This window comes from Rhinoderma darwinii, chromosome 3 (genome assembly GCF_050947455.1).
Source record: "Rhinoderma darwinii isolate aRhiDar2 chromosome 3, aRhiDar2.hap1, whole genome shotgun sequence".
Classification (NCBI taxonomy): Eukaryota; Metazoa; Chordata; class Amphibia; order Anura; family Rhinodermatidae; genus Rhinoderma; species Rhinoderma darwinii.
The window spans coordinates 172,867,788-172,874,558 of NC_134689.1; positions in this window are offsets into that span (position 1 = coordinate 172,867,788).

Consider the following 6,771-nt stretch of genomic DNA (forward strand, 5'->3'; position numbering starts at 1 on the left):
GGACAGTCTAGAAAAATTACTATGACAGGGTGATAAAGACTATAGGAATGGTAATATGGAGGTGTCGTGCTGGGCAATTTTTAAAGGGTACTGCAGTTTGCCGAAGGTTTTTTTTTCCCTATGGGAACCATTTCAGCGTGATATGTTGCCTCCCATACCACCAAAAGTGAAACAGCCATTGCTAGTTAATTGTAATAGTGCACAAAGTCATTCTTCAAGTTAGATATAAAACAATACCGCAAAAAAAAAAAAAAAAACTCTCTGGTGAGGCCAGTGATTGGCTGCAACAATCACGTGTGATAAATGTCTGATCACAGGGGACCCCTGTGCCAGGACCCCCCATCATTTACTAGAATGGGGGTCCCGAGCCCCCTGTTCCAACTCACTGTACCCTCTGCAGTGAGGAAGAGCTTTAATGGAGCCTAGCACGAGCATGCGCCCTGCCAATCTATTTAATGTCTATGGGACTGCTGGAGACAGCCGAGCACGGTCTCTGTCAATACCACAGACTTTGAATGGAGCGGCACCAAACATGCTTGACTGCTGCTCCATTCAAAGTTCTCTTAACTGCAGTCTTGCAGTGAGGAGGAATGACAGGCTGAATGATGAGATCTAGTGATCGTGGGGCACCTAGTGATCAGACACATCATCTATCGTGTTGATTCTGAGTAGATGTTGTTTCCTGTATTGTAGGGGTCTCAAGCACGCGGCCCGCTGGACACAGCCGCTAGTACTGACTCTGCTCCGGGACTCTGGAATTCCCTGACATCGCTGTCTACATATGGACAGCGATGTCTGGGGCTTCCCCAGAGCCGGAGTCCCGTGCAGAGCACTAGTATAGGCTCTGCTCCGGGACTCTGGAATCTTCTGACAGCGCTGTCCACATATGGACAGCGATGTCTGGGGCTTCCCCAGAGCTGGAGTCCCTGGCAGAACGCTAGTATAGGCTCTACTCTGGGGAAGCCTCAGTCAATGCTGTCCATGCAGTGAAGTCAGGGGCTTCCCCAGAGCAGGAGTCCCAGTGATGTCAGGGGCACAGCTGGAGTCCCAAGAAGAGCCTACTAGCGCTCTGCCCGGGACTCCAGCTCTGGGGTTGCCCCTGACTTCCATGTCCATATATGGACAGTGATGTCAGGAGCAGAGCTGGAATCCCAGGCAGAGTGCTAGAAGCGGCTCTGCTTCGGAACTCCGGCTCTGGGGTTGCCCCTGATATCACATTCCGGTCCACTGTATGGACAGTGACGTCAGGGGCTCTAACGGTAGAGGAATTCCCAGCCAAAACGTTGGCAATGCTCTGGCTGGGGATTCCACTCCTAGAGGGAACCCCAATGGAGTTATCTACTCGGAGGGCACTGTGGCAGCATCTACAGAGGGCACTGTGGCAGCATCTACAGAGGGCACTGTGGCAGCATCTACAGAGGGCACTCCCAATCTTGACGTGTGTCTGCCAAACACTGCTAACTGAGCCGCCAGACTGCATTTAGCGACACTTAAACTGGATTGTTGAAATAAGCACGTGGAGATATAACTCAAATTTTAAACCTAGCGGTATTATTATAGTAATATAGTGTTAAAGGTAGTTCAAATAACGAATTGATTAACAATAATTTTGTATCAAATTTGAAAGTAGTGCGACCCATCAACTTCCCATTTTTTTTTCTATATGTGGCCCACTTACCCGGCCGAGTTTGAGACCCCTGCTGTATTGCGTCTTGATATGAAGAAGGAAATTACTCATATTATAAAGCATATGCCTACTGAATAATTGTATGATTCCCTCTCTGCTCTCCTCCCGCTCTACACTCATACTGACAGCCTGTGACCTGTCCTTCCAGTAATACATGCTGGTTGTGAGGCCTGTGACTCCAGGATACTGCTCCCTTCACTAGATCTCATGTATCAGCACAGCTAACTGCCCTTACTAAAGTCTCAAACGATCTCTTGGCAGCTAAATCTAATGGCAAATACTCTACTGATTCTTCTGGATCTCTCTGCAGCCTTTGACAGTAGACCTCCAACTCCTACTTAACATGCTCCACTCTATTGGCCTTAAAGAGGCTCTGTCACTAATTTAGTAATGCCCTATCTCCTAGCTAATCTAATAGGTGCTGTCACACTGATAATGCTAGTGAAAATTGTGTCCTAAAATTTTATTATTGTAAAAGTTATGAGATTTTCAAAATATGTAAATTAGCTTTTAGTAGACATCTGGGAGGTAACGGCAGCGATTCTCCTGAGGTGGAGCTACCGAGCAGCCTCTGACGCTGACCTATCAACATGAAGCTGCTTCACACAGTATGAGAGCCTGAGGCTTAAAGAGGCTCTGTCACCACATTATAAGTGCCCTATCGCCTACATAAGGAGATTGGTGCTGTAATGTAGATGACAGTAATGCTTTTTATTTTGAAAAACTATCTGTTTTAAACCACTTTATGAGCGATTTTTAGCTTTATGCTAATGAGTTTCTTAATGCCCAAGTGGGCGTGTTTTTAACGTTAGACCAAGTGGGTTTTGTCCAGAGGAGTGTATGACGCTGACCAATCAGCGTCATTCACTTCTCTCCATTCATTTACACTGCACTAGCGATATAGCTATATCGTTATGTGCAGCTACAAACACATTACTGTAGTGTCCTGATAATGAATATACATCACTACCAGCCAGGACTTGATGTGTATTCAGAATCCTGACACTTCTGAATCTTTTCTGTGAGATTCCAGCAAGGCAAGCGTAATCTCGCGAGATTACGATGTAACCTGTCATTTCAACGAGATTACGTTTGCCTTGCTGGAATCTTACAGAAAAGATTCAGAAGTGTCAGGATTCTGAATACACATCACGTCCTGGCTGGTAGTGATGCATATTCATTATCAGGACACTACAGTAATGTTAGTATGTAGCTGCACATAAGATATAACTATATCACTAGTGCAGTGTAAATGAATGGAGAGGAGTGCATGACGCTGATTGGTCAGGGTCATACACTCCTCTGTACAACGCCCACTTGGTCTAAAGTAAAACACGCCCACTTGGGCATTAAGACACTCATTAGCATAAAGCTAAAAATCGCTCATAAAGTGGTTTAAAACAGATTGTTTTTCTAAATAAAAAGCATTACTGTCACCTACATTATAGTGCTGATCTCCTTATATAGGAGATAGGGCACTTATAATGTGGTGACAGAGCCTCTTTAAAGGAAGGTTGATCACTTCAAACGGCCATATCTTGGGCTGCAGACCACCTAGAACAGTGCTTCCGATGGCATATGAAAGTTGAGATTCTAAGCTAGCAGTGACACAACTGGAGATATTGCCAGTTGAATACAGTTGGGAATGGAAGCTGTGTTGCTGAGCAGGGAAGGGGAAGAAGCTGTATGAGGATTGGACAGCGTCATACCTAGAACATTACACCGCCCAGAGTGAAAAGAAAGAGTCACCACCTGTTTCGCTATCAGAGCCACATTAGCATATTTCGAAAAATGCTCATAACTTTGCAAATAAAAGTTTTTTTTTAAAACAAATCACACTGTAGTTCTCTGCAGCAAAGCGCCTACTAGATTAGTCAGGAGATAGGGAATTAATAAACTGGTGACAGATCCTCTTTAAAGACACTGCCCTCTCGGTTTTCCTCCTATCTCTCTGACCGCTCATTCAGTGTATTATTTAGTCACTACTTCTTGTCCTCTTCACCTTGCTATCGGGGTTCCTCAGGGATCAGTCCTAGGTCCGCTCCTCTTTTCTCTCTACACAGGCCCTATTGGGCAAACTATCAGCAGATTTGGCTTCCAGTACCATCTTTACGCTGATGACACCCAATTATATGCCTCTTCCCGTGACATCACCCCTGCTCTAATACAGAACACCAGTGATTGTCTGTCCGCTGTCTCTAACATCATGTCCTCTCTCTCTCTATCTGAAACTGGCATCCAAAAGACAGGCAGCACTCCACATCTCCCCAAAAAAAAATTATTCACCCTTATGGCAAAGTGCAAGTGCTTTTTTTTTTTTTTTCTGTCTGAAACTGAATCTTTCTAAAACGGAGCTGCTCCTTGAGTTCCCACCATCTACTAACCTACCTAAACCTGATGTCTCCATCTCAGTGTGTGGCATTACCTTAACTCCTAGGCAGCTCGCCCGCTGTCTTGGTGTTATCTTTGACTGAGATCTTACCTTTACTCCTCACATTCAATCACTTACACCTCAAAACCTGCTCTATTCTTGCTATGGAAACAGCCAAAACCCTCATTGTCGCTCTGATTCACTCTCGTCTTGACCACTGTCACTTATTACTAATCGGTCTTAGGGTATGTTCACACGCAGAGTCAAAAACGTCTCAAAATACGGAGCGGTTTTCAAGAGAAAACAGCTCCTGATTTGCAGACGTTTTTTGTGCCACTCGAGTTTTTTACGGCCATTTTTGGAGCTTTTTTCAATAGTCTATGGAAAACGGCTCCAAAAACGTCCCAAGAAGTGTCCTGCACTTCTTTTTCGCTGCCGTTTTTTTACGAGTAAAAAAACGTCGCGGAAAACGCTCCGTCGGAACAGAACGTTGTTTTCCCATTGAAATCAATGGGCAGATGTTTGGAGGCGCTCTGCTTCAGATTTTTCGGGCATTTACGGCCCGAAAATAGGCCGTGTGAACATACCCTTAGACTGCCTAAATTCTCCCCTCTCCAAATACTCCTTATTGCAGCAGCCAGGCTCATCTTTCAAACCAACCGCTATACCAACGCCTCTACCGTGTGCCAGTCACTGCACTGGTTGCTCATTCCCTACAGAATTAAATTCAAACTTATTGGGCCGGATTCACACGAGCGTGTGCGTTTTGCGCAAAAGGCACTTAATAGCTTTGTGTGTCATGATCATATGGTGCGCGGCTGCGTGATTTTCGCGCAGCCGCCATCATTATGACACTGTATGTTTGTAAACAGAAAAGCACGTGGTGCTTTTGTGTTTTCATTCATAGTTTTCACTGCTGTTGCGCGAATCACGCGCGTCACACGGAAGTGCTTCCGTGTGGTGCGCGTGATTTTCATGCACCCATTGATTTCAATGGGTGCGTGATGCACAAAAAACACAGAAATATAGGACGTCATGAGTGTTATGCAGCGGACACACACTGCGTAAAAATCACGGACTGTCTGAACGGCCCCATAGACTAACATAGGTCCGTGTGAGGCGCGTGAAAATCACGCGTGTTGCACGGACGTATATCACGTTTGTTTGAATAAGCCCTTACTCTCACCCATAACGCTCTCCACAGTGCTGCACCTCCTCCCTCATCGCTGTCTACCACCCTACCCGTGTTCTACGTTCTGCCAGTGATCTTAGATTAACATCCTCCAAAATCCGAACCTCCCACGCCCGTCTCCAAGATTTTTCTCGTACAGCACCAGTTCTCTGGAATGTGCTACCCCCGACAATCAGATTAATTCCCATTATCCACAGTGTTAAACATGCCCAGAAAACACATCTTTTAAGACAGGTTTAGACAATCCCTAATCTGACTCCTTTCGCTGGCCCCCCTTTTACATTAGTCATGAGAACTTGACCCCTTTATTCAGCAGTATCCCCCACACTCCTTGCACCCTAATGCAGTCGACTGCGCTATTCATTCCGTCAAAATCAGAACCCTGTCACAACGGTGACAAACGGAAACCATTAGCAACGTTTCCATTACCGTTGATGCAAACGGAAGCGAAGGTTTCCGTTTGCCTTTCCGTTGAGGGGTTTCCCCCGACAAAAACCTCTGACGAACCCCTGAGGAAAGACAACGCTGATGTGAACCCAGCCTAATACATGCTGGATCAGGATGCTGCTGTTTTTGCTAGCTCTCATGAATCAGCACAGCTTCATGTGACTAAATCAATAATACACTCCATACTTCTGAATTTCAGTTTATTATGTCTGTCAGTGTAAAACTGAAAGGCATCCTATACACAGATGGCAGACCTAGGCCCCAGCTGGCATGCAAACCCATTCACACCCGAGTGATAAGGTTGTCCAGGGTTCAACATTAATAGCCTTTCCTGTACAATCCGTGGGTCTGACTAGCTGACGGAAGGGACATCCGTGCCCCCTAGAGTAACGCAGCCCCTTCCCTGCAGTACCTGACAGTGACGTCTATATTACACGAATTTGGAAACCCTCCTTTAAAAATCCTGCGTTTGCCCCTGCTATTCTAACTAAAATCATGGAAAACCCATGTAGGGCTGGCACACCTCCCAACCGTCCTGGATTTAGCGGGACAGTCCCAGATTCCGGGCAGTCGGTAGTATGTCCTGGTGTCAACTGTATCTGCGTCCTCAGGACGCAGATACAGTTGAATCCAATGCTAAAGCAAGGATCTGTCAGCTCCCTGCTTCAGCATTCAACTATGGAGTTCCCGGCCAGAGCAACACAAGATCTCTGGCCAGGGACTCCTGTCTTGGTAAAGCCCTTGACGTCACTGTCCATATATATGGACAGCGATGTCAGTGGCGAAATCCCTGGCCAGAGCATTGCCAAATTCTCCAGGAGTGGAGCTGTAGTGACGTCAGGGGCTACCATAAGGAGAATCCCCAGCCAGAGCAACGCTCTGGCCAGGGATTCCGCTCCAGGAGGAACCCCTGACGTCACTGTCCATATATGGATAGGGACATCAGGGGCTCCTCCAGGAGCTGGTGCCACAGTTGCGCTATCTACAAGGGGGGTTATCGATATGTACAGAGGTGGCGTGGCACTATCTACATGGGTAATGTGGCGCTATTTAAATGGGCACTATGTGTGGCAC